This window comes from Bos grunniens, chromosome 9, assembly GCF_055505025.1.
Source record: "Bos grunniens cultivar Pamir isolate PY7600 chromosome 9, Bosgru_T2T1.0, whole genome shotgun sequence".
Lineage (NCBI taxonomy): Eukaryota > Metazoa > Chordata > Mammalia > Artiodactyla > Bovidae > Bos > Bos grunniens.
Window position 1 is genome coordinate 92,652,360 of NC_141173.1, and position 15,824 is coordinate 92,668,183.

General features: G+C 43.8%; 1 protein-coding gene across 21 annotated transcripts in view; it reads left to right on the plus strand.

Moving 5' to 3' along the window:
• Positions 1 to 15,824, plus strand: part of TIAM2 (TIAM Rac1 associated GEF 2) — a 243,521-nt gene that overhangs the window by 68,547 nt on the left and 159,150 nt on the right. For 3 of the 21 annotated variants that reach the window (XM_086318455.1, XM_086318456.1, XM_086318466.1), the window contains one exon: positions 9,763 to 9,831. The exons of 9 other annotated variants lie outside the window; for them this stretch is intronic. The gene's annotated coding sequence lies outside the window, so the exon portion shown is untranslated. Of the gene's footprint in view, positions 1 to 3,863; positions 4,010 to 9,357; positions 9,442 to 9,762; positions 9,832 to 13,990; positions 14,059 to 15,824 lie in introns of all 21 variants that reach the window. 9 more of the 21 variants (XM_086318459.1, XM_086318460.1, XM_086318467.1 and 6 more) reach the window with 6 other exon arrangements.

Here is a 15,824-nt window from a genome sequence, read left to right on the forward strand (position 1 = left end):
AACGGTTCCATCATCCTGAAACTCTGTGTGGTCCCCTACTCCCTGGCAACATTTGATTCTCCTTCTAGAATTTTGTGTTTTCTTGAATGTCGTATAAACAGGGCTATAAAATACACAGCTCTTTTCTTGGAGAGGGTCTGGCTGCTTTAACCACTGTTGAATTTTCCAAATTTGCTGGCATATTGAACACAGCACTTTAATAGCATCATCTCTTAGGATTTGAAATAGCTTAGCTGGAATTCCATCACTTCCACTCGCTTTGTTTGTGGTAATGCTTCCAAAAGCCCACTTGACTTCACACTCCAAGATGCCCAGATCTAGGTGAGTGACAACACTATCGTGATTGTCTGGGTCATTAAGACTTTTTTGTATAGTTCTGTGTATTCTTGCCACTTAATCTCTTCTGTTTCTGTTAGGTCCTTATCATTTGTATCCTTTGTTGTGCTCATCCTTGCGTGAAATGTTCACTTGATATCTCCAGTTTTGTTGAAGAGATCTCTAGTCTTTTCTGTTGTTTTCCACTACTACTTTGCATTGTTCATTTAAGAAGGTCTGCTTACCTCTGCTCAATACTCTCTGAAACTCTGCTTTCGATTGGGTATATCTTGCCTTTTCTCCTTTGCCTTTCACTTCTCTTCTTTCCTCGGCTATTTGTAAGGCCTCCTCAGACAACCACTTTGTGTTCTTTTGTTTCTTTTTCTTTGGGATGGCTTTGGTCACCATATAAAGGGGGTTATATGGCAGATGTGTGTTTAGCTTTATAAGAAACTGTGCAACTGTTCCAAACTGGCCATCACTTTGCATCCCTACGGCTCCATATCCTGACCAGCTTTTGTGTTATCCGTTAGTTTTACTTTTTGAAAATTTTAGCCACTTTCCTAGTATACAGTAATATCTCCTGATGGCTTTAATTTGCATTTCCTGAATGACTAATAGTGAGCCTCTCTTCATGTGCTTATTTGCCATCTATGTATCTTTTTTGGTGAGGTGTCTGTTCAAGTCTTTTTCTCATTTAAAAAAACTGCGTTGTTTAGTGTTTGGTTTTGACAACTTTTTGTACATATTTTGGAGACAAATTCTTTATTGGATATGTGATCTGCAAATATTTTCTTCCACTCTGAGATTTGTAACTTTTTTTTTTTTCTTAAGAGAATAACTGGTTCAGATTTAGTGGCAAGGCAACATAATTTAATAAAGGGTAATGATTCAAGACTTAGAAATGCAGTAACAGCCTCTCTGCATCAAATTTAAGTGATACTTTGAATACTTTTTTTTTCTGCAGTCAACTAAAAAGCATTGTTTTAGCAGTTGATCATATTGTGGTTGACCTGTTTTCTGTTTGCTTATACCACAGCTGTAATGTGACCCCAAGGATGGAGGCAGTGTGTGGGTGTGTGTGCACATCTGTGTATGAAGGGGAACAATCGTATGTACATTTCTTGAAATATATCTTGATCTGAATGATAGTTTCATGAGTATATACATATGTAAAATTTGTGGAGAGGTGCACTTAAGGTTTGTGCCCTTCATTGCATGCAGGTTATAACTGAATAAAAAATAAACAATGTAGATGTGGATATGATGTGGAGAGGTCTTGGGTAAAGGGGTAAGTGAAAGACAAAATGATGTAGAAATGGTGGATAAATACAAACAGCAAAAATATTTATTATCTGGAATACCGAACAACTGTCCTTGGAAGATAGACGCTTAGAAGGAAAATAATAGATTAGCCTCATGCATAAAGGCTAGATATCCTACAGGTTGGAAAATGGATTATTTTCTCTTGATAATGTGAATAAGTAGCTTAGTGTCCTGGTTGTAGGATTTTAATAATGATCTACAAATTTACCTGTACATTTTAAAAAATACTTTGTGTTGTGCCGATTTGGTAATTCCTGAGTTCCTTAGCCAGTGTGGGAATATTGATAACGTTGGTGAGTGTTAGGATCACATAATGTGAGATACAGTACCGTACTTTTAAGAACTAAGCCTGAAACTTGTCTAGCTTTTACAGCCTTAAGACATGAAAATCACATAATTCAGAGAAAAGCGTATCGTCTCATGAACATTGCTGAAACATTAAACCCAGAGTTTATGTATCTGGCTTGCCTATGCTCTAATTGTGAATTGTGACTATATTTTGGGCTGGGATTTGAAGAGCTGACTTCCTCAGAACTTTCCATTTGGCCCGGAACCAAATGTAGTATAAGAGCTGGCAGATACCACAGAGAAGCCCTGGTTCTGGAATTTTATTACTGAGTCGAGACTTTATTTCTTTGTTTCTCAATGGGGGCAAACTGCTTTTGAGTAACTCCAGGTGGAGGCTTGACAGGGTTCGAACATTAAAGCTGAGTTCCATAATTATACTTCATGGCCAGTGTAATTAATAACTTGTGTGCGAGCATATTGAAAGTAAACAAAACATTCTTCTGTTAGGTTCTTTATTTCTCCCCAAGTCTAGTTTCTATCACGGTGAAGATAAACATCTCATCTTCCTTCCCTTCTCCATCTTATACCCCCTACTTCTTCGCCTCTAACTCCTTTTCCTCCAACCCTCCCCTCTCCAGAGCCCAGCTCAGTTCAGTTCAGTAACTCAGTCATGTCTGACTCTTTGAGACCCCATGGACTGCAGCACGCCAGGCTTCCCTGTCCAGGCACACCAACTCCCGGAGCCTACTCAAACTCATGTCCATTGCGTCGGTGATGCCATCCAACCATCTCATCCTCTGTCGTCCCCTTCTCCTCCTGCCTTTGGACTGGCAAAATTAATTTTGTTCATAGACACACAATTAAACCATTTCTTTCTAATTCTTCTTATATTGCAACAATGCAAATTCTGGTACTACACATAACCCTGTGCAAATAATTGTCTATTTCCTTTCTCTTGCACTTGTGTGACCTTCTTATTTTCAAGGGAGAATAACCTTTTTTTTTTTGATAATACAAAAGCAGAACTTCCCTTTCACTCATTCAAGTGCAAATTTATATTTGAAGTCAAATAATGATCTAGTGCCAAGGAGTCTTGGCGTGGTGACTCTGGCTTGAAATCTGGGCAGGAGCAGGCGCTAAGCAGATTTGGCAGCTGGTCAGGCTGCTAATTTGTGTTTATAACCTGGACCCCTAAGGCCAACCCGGTATGGGTGATGTGGAGACAAGTTACTGGATGTGTGTCTGACAGTCCTGCTGCTGTCCTTTAGACGGGGGAGCATTGAACTTTGGAAACCCCAGCTGCTCTCTGAAGGGGTTCCAGAGTATTGAGCTATCTCGTGGCATCCATCGTGGGTTCTGGGCCCTTGGGAGGAGGATGCCTCCCTGCAGCCTCCATCCCCGCCATCACTTTCAGCCTCACCGTGAAGATGCCACTGTTTCCAGTTCTGAGCTTCTCTGTCAGGCTCCTGTTTACATATTTTGTTGGTATTTGTTGTTCACTGGTCACATCACATCAAACATGAGACCGTGAAGGCCTCGAGCATGGGCAGAAATCAAAGCGGTACGGTGCGCCTAGGCCCTGCCAGAGCCCGGAGCTTTTCCTCCGTGCGACGCTGCCATGTGTGCCTGTGTGGACTTACAGAGGGGACCCACCAGGGATGCTCTGGGTGGACAGGCTTCAATATTTGATGGGACTTCTGCATATTTCTGGTGTGTCTTTCCTGTTTGGCCCTGGGTTTCCTTTAGTTTTTATCCTTTGTAATAGACTTTGATTTCAGAAATGGGAAGCAAGCCCAGATTGTAACAATAGACTCAGAAAAAAATATTTGGTGAAATTCTTCTTTGCATACCTTCCTGAGGCCTAATGGTTACGCTGAAGTAGAACATTTTTTTGGTTAGTTCTTTACCAATATTTCCATTTATGATCTTCCCAGCCTGCTGGAGCTGCAGAGTTCTCAGAAAAGGACGCCCACTGTGTCTTAGGATGCGCTGCCACACCATACGACTCCAGTTAGCCGGGCCAGAGGAAAACCCAGTTGGACTGTGGGAACTCCCTCGAGGCTCTAGATCTGGCACAGAGGTTAGTTTCTGCCTCGTTCACAGGCAGCAGTGTGACGTCTTGATGTCGAAGTTTGCATTGTCAGTTGTTCTTAGAGACCTCTGGCTATCCCACAGCGGGGATTTTAAAGCTCCCAGGCTCTTGCCTGGGGTGGATACCCTGTTGTCCACAGCGTCGACCTTGGTAACTCACCCTCCTTCCCTGTTCCACTCTCCCTACTCCCTCTCATTCCTTCTTTCCGAGTGACCTCCATGATGACCCAGCTCAAGTCCTACTCTTAGGCTCTGTTTCAGAAACACCAAACTAAGATAGTGGCAAGACTTGTTAGTCCCTGCCTGCCTTTGAGTTTAGAGTGAAGTACAAGAGAGATACCTTGATTAATCATACATTGATTAATCATGTAAGTAAAAATATACTATCTCAACTGTAGAACGTTCTTTGAGGAACAAAGTATTTAATTCGTTGCAAGGTGGGCCTGACCTAGCCTTGAGGATCAGGAAAGGTAGTAATTAGGCTGGGTGTGGAGTTGGGAATAGGAAAGATCCCCCACTTCAAGCAAGGAGTGGGGTGTGCAAAGGCCTGAGGTAGGAGGCAGTGTGCTGCAGTGTCAGGAGTGAGGGGGCGAGGGTCACCCTTGTAAGCCGTTGCAGAGCCTAATGAGGATCTTGGTTTTCATCCAAGAGCAGGGGGAAGACTCCAAAGGGGTTTTAAAGGTAGATTCAGGGAAGCTAGTGGGGAGGCTGTTGCATTAGCCTAGGAGAGAGTTTTGGTGTTGTGGACTGAATGGCAGCAGAGGAGATGGAGGGAGGTGGAAGCACTGGGAAAATACTGAGGAGGAGCCATCAGCAGGCCTTGGAGGGGAGCAGTGGGTGAAGGAGTATTGAGCTCTGATTGCCTGGTGGAAGTGGCAGGTAGACTTTCTGGAGCTTGGAAGACGGGTCTGTGTTGGGCGCTTAATATACACTGACCATCTAATCATCTCAGCCCTGAGGTAGGAAATCTCAGTCCTGATTAAGAAAGTGGGGGAGGCAAGATGTGAATCCAGGACTGCCCTTCCTTGGAGAGCACTGTTCTCTTCTTCTGACTTCGCAGTTGCAAGCTACTCTATTTTGGTTCCATTTTCCCCTTTAGGAAATTTTGTGAGTGAGAAGAATCTGCCTAGTATCTTACCATCCTTTATAGCCACTTTATAGCTATTAGTAAACATTGTAGCCTGATTTTCTATTGTTTGATTCAAGTTCAATCAGAGAAGAACTAGAGCTCCATTCAGTTCAGTTCAGTCCACTTTAGTTGCTCAGTTGTGTCCAACTCTTTGCGACCCCATGATTGCAGCATGCCAGGCCTCCCTGTTCATCACCATCTCCCAGAGTTCACTCAAACTCACGTCCACCGAGTTGGTGATGCCATCGAGCCATCTCATCCTCTGTCGTCCCCTTCTCCTCCTGCCCCCAATCCCTCCCAGCATCAGAGTCTTTTCCAGTGAGTCAACTCTTTGCATGAGGTGGCCAAAGTACTGGAGTTTCAGCTTTAGCATCAGTCCTTCCAAAGATCTCCTTTAGAATGGACTGATTGGATCTCCTTGCAGTCCAAGGGACTCTCAAGAGTCTTCTCCAACACCACAGTTCAGAAGCATCAATTCTTCGGCGCTCAGCTTTCTTCACAGTCCAACTCTCACATCCATACATGACTACTGGAAAAACCATAGCCTTGACTAGACGGACCTTTGTTGGCAAAATAATGTCTCTGCTTTTCAATATGCTATCTAGGTTGTTCATGACTTGTGTCTCACTCTTTGTGACCTCATGGACTGTAGCATGCCAGGCTTCCCTGTCCATCAACTCCTGGAGACTACTCAAACTCATGTCCATTGAGTCGGTGATGCCATCCAACCATCTTATCCTCTGTTGTCCCCTTCTCTTCCTGTCCTCAATCTTTCCCAGCATCAGAGTCTTTTCAAATGAGTTAGCACTTCTCATCGGGTGGCCAAAGTATTGGAGTTTCAGCTTCAGCATCAGTCCTTCCAATGAACACCCAGGACTGATCTCCTTTAGGATGGACTGGTTGGATCTCCTTTCAGTCCAAGGGACTCCCAAGAGTCTTCTCCAACACCACAGTTCAAAAGCATCAATTCTTCCGCATTCAGCTTTCTTGATAGTCCAGCTCTCACATCCATACATGACTACTGGAAAAACAATAGCCTTGACTAGATGGACCTTTGGTCAGCAAACTAATGTCTCTGCTTTTTAATATGCTGTCCAGGTTGGTCATGGATTTTCATCCAAGGAATAAGCATCTTTTAATTTCATGGCTGCAATCACCATCTGCAGTGATCTTGGAACCCCCACCCCACCCCACCCCCCGCCAAAATAAAGTCAGCCACTGTTTCCACTGTTACCCCATCTATTTGCCATGAAGTGATGGGACCGGATGCCATGATTTCAGTTTTCTGAATGTTGAGCTTTAAGCCAACTTTTTCACTCTCCTCTTTCACTTTCATCAAGAGACTCTTTAGTTCTTCACTTTCTGCCATAAGGGTGGTGTCATCTGCATATCTGAGGCTATTGATATTTCTCCCGGCAACCTTGATTCCAGCTTGAGCTTCATCCAGCCCAGCATTTCTCATGATGTACTCTGCATATGAGTTAAATAAGCAGGGTGACAGTATACAACCCTGATGTCCTCCTTCCCCAATTTGGAACCAGTCCATGTCCAGTTCTAACTGTTGCTTCTTGACCTGAATACAGATTTCTCAGGAGGCAGGTCAGATGGTCTGTTATAACCATCTCTTGAAGAATTTTCCAGTTTGTTGTGATCCACACTGTCAAAGGCTTTGGCATAGTCAATAAAGCAGAAGTAGATGCTCCATTCAGTGGAAGATAATAATGGCGCAGTTTGTGCCTTATGACCCAGCAATCCCACTGCTGGGCATACACACTGAGGAAACCAGAATTGAAAGAGACACGTGTACCCCAATGTTCATCACAGCACTGTTTATAATAGCCAGGACATGGAAGCAACCTAGATGTCCATCAGCAGATGAATGGATAAGAAAGCTGTGGTACATATACATAATGGAGTATTACTCAGCCATTAAAAAGAATACATTTGAATCAGTTCTAATGAGGTGAATGAAACTGGAGCCTATTATACAGAGTAAAGTAAGCCAGAAAGAAAAACACCAATACAGTATACTAACGCATATATATGGAATTTAGAAAGATGGTAACAATAACCCTGTATGTGAGACAGCAAAAGAGACACTGATGTATAGAACAGTCTTTTGGACCCTGTGGGAGAGGGAGAGGGTGGGATGATTTGGGAGAATGGCATTGAAATATGTATAATATCATATATGGAACGAGTCGCCAGTCCAGGTTCGATGCACGATACTGGATGCTTGGGGCTAGTGCACTGGGATGACCCAGAGGGATGGTATGGGGAGGGAGGAGGGAGGAGGGTTCAGGATGGGGAACTCATGTATACCTGTGGTGGATTCATTTTGATATATGGCAAAACCAATACAATATTGTAAAGTTAAAGAAAATAAACAAAAAAACAGAAAAATAATGGCACAGTTTGGGGGAAATAGTTATCAAAGATTATGTAAATTAGCATATATTTGCATATAATCTTTGTAACCACCTGTGCCTGTTTGAAGTTTAGACACAAAAAGAAAATAAGAAATGTACATAACAAAGAATTATGTTGTAAAAGCATAGAAAGAGATTGGCCTGTGTAGTTGTACACAGTAATTTTAGTATAGAAGAGACACCCTATTTTACATTAATCTTGTGTATAGCAGCTAAAATATATTAGAAAAATAAAACAAGTGCAGATGATTTGCTTTGTTATCGCTTCCCACTATGATTTAAGTAAAGAAAATTGAAACAACAGAGACATTGAAGAAATTGTCTTGCTGTTTTCTAACTGCCCTGTGAGTTCTGCCACCAATGTGTTGTCTGGAGTTTGCTGTTTGGACAGTTCTTTCTTAAGTTGAAATTTGGCTTACTGTAGTTCTTTTAAAAAAAAAAAAAAAGCCTATAACCATGTAGTCAGTATTCATTGAAATGTGTTTCTGGTAAGCATATTCTTCCTGACTTGAAGGCAGTACCTCAGGAATTTCTTTAAGATGAGTTAAACAGGGAAATGATAAATAACAAAGGGCAAAAGGTCTTAAAAACACTAGGGCAAATTGATTGTCTACTCTTTAAAGGGAAATTTATGTTGGGATGATGATGTCCTGAGGTGGGGGTGGAGACTCAGTTCCCAAGAAATCACCTTTATTCATGTGTCTTCACTATGAGCTTTGTGGTTCAGCTTGGCCTTTGAAACATATAAGAAATATTTTCTGAACGTGAGTTTATGTGCTATAGAAATGAATTGGGATGCCCTGGCTTTTCAGACAACTTGGGGGCATATTTGCATCTAATCTTCAAAAAGATGGGGAGACTGTTGTGTCAGAAATAACTGGATGTATAGATGATAGGAAGAAAGTGGAAGCATTTCAGAATGGATTTATACCTTAGGACAGCTATCTGCTGGAACTTGACTGTTTGTTAGTTTGTTCATTCAGCAGATACTCTGTGTTCATGTCACTTTTTTTTTTTAAGTAAGTCAGAATCCAAGATTCTTTTTTCATTTAAAAACTTATTTATTTTTGGCTGTGCTGGGTCTTCCTTGCTGGTTTTCTCTGGTTGTAGTGAGGGGGGCGTGGGCTTCTGGTGGCTTCCCTTGTTTCAGAGCACAGACTCTTGGCACGTGGGCCTCAGCAGTTGCAGCGCGTGGGCTCAGTAGATGTGGTGGACAGGTTTAGATGCCCTGTGGCATGTGGGATCTTCCCAGACGTGGGATCGAACCCATGACCCTTGCATTGGCAGGAGGATTCTTATCCACTTGCCCACCAGGGAACCCCTCATGTAGTGTTTACCATGCCCTGTGTTAGGTGATGCTGTGGTAAGAACAGACAGCTCAGAGTTTGTGCCCTAGTAGAACAGATAGGCATATGAGCAAAGAATTTGTGTAGTGTGATAAGTGCTTAAACAGAGATTTGTACAATATGCAGTGATGCATCTGAAAGGAAAGATTTATTAGCCCTTGTCTGTGATGTTAGGGAAGACATCTCAGAAGAACCATGTAGGCTGATTTTGAGAATGAGAAATGTGCTGAACAGTCACAGGAGAGGGGAGCACTCTGGTTGCAGGAAAGGCGCTTAGGCATGGAGAATATAGGATGTCACAGGCCCTGAGGAGTCTGCATTGGCGACTGGCAGGACAGAAGCTGGAGCAGCAGTTGAGTTTCGTGTGCCCAAAGAAGTTTGGGGTTTTTAATTGTAATGGATGAAGCATCTCAGAATCTGATTTTTGCTTTAGAGTTTTCTTCTGACTACTGGAGAAGAGATTTGTGGATGGAGGAGGCCTGGAGTATTCCTGTAGGAAGCAGGAGGGTCATCTGGAGTATGTATGAATGCAGAACATCAGAGAGGAAACCCACATGGAAGAGACACGAGGAAAGCAAAGGGTTTACTGAGACCTGCACGTGCTAACTGAGGGCAGGGCCTGGCAAGCCTAGGGTGGCTGATGGGTTGCATCTGGTGAGACTGGCCTGCTGGAGGGGCTGTTACCTCAGCTTGGGCACCCAGACCCAGGTAACTTGGGTGCAGCGCAGGCCTGGAGCAATGAATAGCTGTTGTTTGGGTCATACTGAGTTTGAAATAGCACATCCAGTAAGTCCCTCAGTGTGTCTGGAGCTGAGACGAGCCATCTCTTCCATTTAAGCTGGAGAAGGAGACTCGGTGTTGATCCGTGAGAGCGGAAGCCATGACGTCATCAGAAAGAATGTCAAAGGTAAGGAGATGAAGACTCAGCCTGGGACTGAGGAACATCCAGGGAGGTGGGTGGAGGTGGAGGAGCTCAAGGAAGAGGCAGAGGATTGATATTGAGCAGGGGAGTCAATACAGCAGAGGATGGAGGGTCCAGAAGTTTCAAACAGAGTGTTTCTTACAGATTCCGTGGTAAATGAACAAAATCCATATTCCCTATTAGGAACTAAACCTTTTTGATACCTCTCATAAGGTGATATTGGTTATGCCTAAAGTTTGTCACTAAAATTTAGAAGTTAAAGGACTTTAGAAAGACCCTGTAGTAGATTGTATTATCCGTTTTTCGTTCTACATGGTCCTTTTCCTATTTCCGATTGGCTCCTTTCATAGAAGGGCCTAAACTATAGCCAGGCCCCATTGTGTAACTGATAGTATACACATGTTTCCATTCCAGTTCGGCTTCTGTAGCTACTCTGTGTACTTAAGCTGGATTCCCAAGAGCAAGAGGGTGAGGCTCAAGGCCACACCCAGTGTGGCACCTGAGGGAAAATTAGAATTGAAGGGTCGCTGGTCTCTGCCTGCAGTGAGCAGCCCTACCTCCCGATGATTAAAAGTCCATCATCAATTCCACCTCAAAGGTAACCTTTTCCCACCTGCAGTCAACGCCCTTGGCAGAATTCTGAATCTCCTCGCAGGGCATGCGTGGGAGTGCTTCCCAGCAAATACTCATCAGCACCTTTCATCTCCAGAGATGAAAGATTTTCAGACACCAGAAATCCCTGCCAAGTCCTTTGGGGCTAGTAGGTAGAAAACACAAAGTGATTTTGGACAGAGGAAGAGACTTATGTTTTTCCCAAAGCAACTTGTTAGTTGATCCACCTAGAACCAAAATACTAATTTAAGTGTCTGAAAGACGACCCACTGCAGGTGCCACCCTGTATGGAGGAAACCATCAAGACACCAGGTCCTATGCAGATCTTATTCCTCCATGCCCCATCAGCAACTGATACTATTATCGACTCTCTGATGTGGATAGAAGGGTTCTAACTGGAAGACAATGCCTAATGATAGACTTAGTCATGAGCTCCTCTCTATAACAGAGTTAATTTACTTCTGAAGTTAGTCTTTTGTAAAATAGTTAATGTACCATGACTGTATAGCATCTGGAAAAGGTTTAAGCATATCTGGCTCAGCAGACATGAGTTTGAGCAAACTCCGGGAGATGGTGAAGGATAGGGAAGCCTGGCGTGCTGCAGTCTATGGGGTTGCAAAGAGTTGGACACGACTTAGCGACTAAACAACAAAAAAAAATCTTAAACGTTGAGTCTGTTGATATGTTTTATTTAATTTTTTTTCCAAAGTATTACCAATACATCTTTTTAGAATTTTTACATTTTTATTGAAATGTCGATTTACAATGTTGTGTTTCAGATGTACATCAAAATTATTCAGTTATACATATATATATACACGTATCTATTTTTTAAATTCTTTTCCATTATAGGTTATTACGAGATATTGAGTGTAGTTCCGTGTGCTACACAGTAGGCTCTTGTTGGTATGATACACCTTTTCTTGTATGTTAAGTGCTTCCGAAGGGACTAAGGAGTTGGTGATAGGAAGCCTGGCGTACTGCAGTCCATGGGGTGGCAAAGAGTTGAACACGACTGAGTGACTGAACTGAAGGGACTAAGACTGTTACTGCTTAAACTGTGATTGATGTACTTTTCTATCTTGAGGACTGATCCCAGGGCTGGTTAAAATGTTATTCCAATCTTAGAGGATTGTCAGTAGAGCTGGAGATGGATCCCCAGTGTCCATCTCATGAGCAAGGCCTTGGGGAGTGGAGGATGGAGTGGGTATCTGGTAAAATGACAGAGATGCTTTGGATCTCAGCAGTCTAGACAGGGATGCTAGAACAGCCGCAGCTCTGGATGCGGACAGCAGGGTGCCTGCAGGATATGGAACAGAGCACACAGGCTCGGGGATGTGATTCCAGCTCCTCCCAGATTGCCCTCTGCTCCTACTGTGGGGAGGGAAGGAGTGGTGCCTGCAGGATATGGAGCAGAGCACACAGCCTCGGGGATGTGATTCCAGCTCCTCCCAGATTGCCCTCTGCTCCTACTGTGGGGAGGGAAGGAGTGGTGCCTGCAGGATATGGAGCAGAGCACACAGCCTCGGGGATGTGATTCCAGCTCCTCCCAGATTGCCCTCTGCTCCTACTGTGGGGAGGGAAGGAGTGGAAGGTAGTAAGGCAAGACTGAGTTGATAAAGAACCTTCTGGGTCATTCATACAGAAGATTTTCAAGAGCATGCTTACTGCATTAGAAATATTTTTTAACGATGTCAAGGCCTGTTATAGCAACAAGATGAGACGTAAGCTAAATAGAATATTGGCTTTTTTGTGTCACATTAGAACTAAAAAAAAAAAAAAATCCAGCAACCAACTGTTGAAGAAAACTTTCATCTTTGTCTTTGTCTTTTTGTTTCCTTGGGAGTTGAGACTATAATGACTCTACCTCTTCTTTCCTTTCCTAAAGTCAGTTGGGGTCCCTAGGATTTCACCTGAAGTGAGAGCAAGACTTGATAATGGAATTTAGCATAAAATGCTGGTGAAGGAGAGAATACAGATAATAGTGGGGCCAGGAGAGGCAGGACACCTGAGGCATTAGAAGTGAGGTGGAGAGCAAGGCTGGGCGGCAGCCAGCAGTTTAGGTTCCAGCCAGAAGGAGGTATGTTTTAAAAAAATTTATTCTGGACGGTGCCCAGTCTGTGTTGCTTTGTGTGGGCTATCTCTAGTTGCGGTGCCCAGCCTTCTCTCTGCGGTGGCTTTTCTTGTTGTGGAGCCCAGGCTTCGAAGCTTGGGCTCAGTAGTTGTGACACAAGGGCTTAGTTGCCCTGAGGCGTGTGGGATCTTCCTGGACCAGGAATTGAACCCGTGTCCCTTGCGTTGGCAGGCAGATTCTTAGCCACTGGACCACCAGGGAAGTCTTGGAAGGAGTTATTCATTGTAGTTGGGTTGAGTTCTGAGGCCTGGGCAGTGGCGTTCCTATGGGTGGTCTAAGAGGTAGAAGGGGAATGGAACATTCATTATGGGCCCTGAAATTTTGATTCAAATTATATTCCTAGACTGTGTCCTTGTAAATGTGTTTCACATGGTGAAAACCCGTACATGTGTATGTCATCATCCTCTGTCCAACCCTCCCCACGTATAGCCCTCTTCTAATTGACATTTTGGTTGTTCATCCACATGAAAAGAACAGGTAATAAAATACCTGTGGGAAATAATGTTGCTGATTCCATGCTGAAGTAATTAAAATTAAATGTCTGCAGTACCTCCAGTCTAAGGAAATTCTATGATTATGGTTGTTCAGGGATGTACAGATAGTTTAGAGCTGATAACTGTAATTTGATGCTAATTGGACTCTGATTCGGTCCTGGGAGAGAAGGTGGAGCTTGATTGCTGGATGGTTGGCCTAGAAGAGCAAAATTAGGAGAAGAGCATAGCTACGCCCTCAGTCACATCCACCTGCTGAGAATTTGAAATTCATATCCTTTCCCCAAATCCTTGTTATCTTGCATACCCAGAATTCACATTTAATAAATTTGCCATAATTTATGCTCATTTCTCAACAATCCCCATAGATTATTGTACATTGGGCCCGAAGGACCAGAAGGTGATTATTCTATAAACTCCGAATGTGTGCTGAGCCCCTTTCGTGGTGATGGGTAATTATTTCTAAAGAAGAGAAGCCCTGTAGGGCTCAGTCTTGCACTAAACTCAGACACAGACCTACAATTACCTGCCTGTTCAGAGGCTGCCTTGCTGGTCTGGGGTTGGAGAAGGCCTCTCTGCCCTAATTATTTACTCTTGATTTTAGAATATTGTGAAAATAGTTTCAGAATATTACCATTGATATTGAAACACAATAATCACCAAGTCAAATTGTGCCAGTTTCTTAATTGACATTTTCCTTTTGATTTTTAATTTACCCACTTACTCAGTTCCTGGAGAGAGACTTCTTTTTAAATGTTTTACAGTATTTGTTAGTAACGGACATTGAGGCCTGGCCTTGGTATTACTGAGTCATCTCGCTAGCCTTGTGCTTGGTAAAAATAATTCAAAGTTTTTTTTTATTCACGCTGCTCCCTTGGACAAGTCTACATTTCTTTCTGTATCCTAGAAACTGGGACAAGAAGAATTAACATCTAATATTTAACATTTATTGACTTGGACTAAGCCCCGTGTCAGGTAATTGAAAGATATACTTTCTTATTTTGCTTTTGCAACAGTCCCGGGAGGTGGGATCATCACCTCCATCTTGCATGGAGGGGAATCACATATGGAGAGGTCGATAAATGACCCCAAGTCAGGGATTACGGAGGGGTTTGCTCCTGACTCCAGCCTTCTTGTGAATGAACGCTCTTGTATTTGACAAACACTTTAGGATTTCCCTGTGAATTTTCGTCGTCATGTGCTACAGTTACTGCTTGTTCCACACTGGTGGATGGTGCTGGGCTAGTGCCGGTGGGTGGCTGGCTTGTGACGTCTGCTGCTGTCTCATCACGAAAGGGCAGGTGGCAGCCTGGACTTGGAGGAGCTCCATGCTCACCTGCCTGTCTGTCCACCTTCACTCCATGCTATGCTTCATCACACTGGATGCTGCTCTGGGTCTTGTGTCTCCGGCCTCCTGGTCTCTCTGGCCTTCATCTGTGCTGTCGTCCTTGTAACAGTGCAGGGCCTCCCTGGTTCCACGTCCAAGTCAGACAGTCCTTGAAGTCCGGGTCCCTAGGCAAGGCTGTCTTGCTCTACGCAGCCTGGTGTCATGTCCTTCTTGTCCGAGCTGCTCCCCAGTGGTATCTGGTGATGCTCTGGGGGGTGTCACCCCTGGATGGTCTTCCTTGATCCCCACCTGCTCTCATCTGGGGATGCAGGGTCCGCTGTTATCTTTGCAAACAGATGCTCTGCAACCTCCAAACATTTTTAAAAAGGTCTGTAGTTTCTCTTGTAGAGGTTAATGTTTTTGGTTTTTTTCCTTTTTTTTGGTTTTGTTTTACGTGTGCTTGTTTGCTTCTCCTTTTAAGCTGGACTCCAACTCTTTCTTCCTCTAGTTTGGCTTGCTGATCTGAGTGGCTTTGCTTCTGAGAATGCCTGTTTTGGATAGATTTAATGGATTTTGGTTTTCTTTGGTGATTTTTCCTTTACTTTTTAAACCAAAGGAAGTTTCTGGCATTCTTCACAGTGTCGTCTTGCTCCCATCCCAGATGGGCAGGTTATCCTGCCCCTTTATATGACATATGAGGGCTTTGCTGTCCTTTCTCCCCTACTAACTCTAGGCCCTTGGATGGGTGGTGCTGGGTCTGATTCATCTTTGGTTCATTCATGGTACCCTGAATCACACTTTGCGGCTATTGGGACTTAACTGTTACTGAAGGTGAATGAGTTCTTTGTCAGCTACAGTCAGTCCATCCACAATCATCCAGATGGCCTCCACTCCACACTGTGTTAAGTTCCTTTTGTACGAGGTGGTTGCCTGACTGTCTCTAGGTGCCTATGACACCTAGGGTTGTGTCATAAAGGGGGTGTGAGCCCACCCTGATGCTGAATGTAATTTGTGATGCACAGATGCCGTGGTTTTGGGGGTGATTAGGGCTTCCCTGATAGCTCAGTTGGTAAAGAATCTGCCTGCAATGCGGGAGACCTGGGTTCGATCCCTGGGTTGGGAAGATCCCCTAGAGAAGGGAAAGGCTACCCACTCCAGTATTCTGGCCTGGAGAATTCCATGGCCTTTCCATGGGGTCACAAAGAGTTGGACACGACTAAGCAACTTTTTCACTTTCAGGGCCTGTTACCTTGCAGTTATCTCTTGAAGAAAGTCGCTCTCCACGTGACCGTCAGGCAACTGGATGAAGGTCATCACTTCATCTAGAAGCCAAAATCCAGTGATGGCTCTAAGACAACGGTGCTAAATCAGTTTCTGTTGCCTTAGCAACAAGTGGGCTGGGATGCGTGGTAGC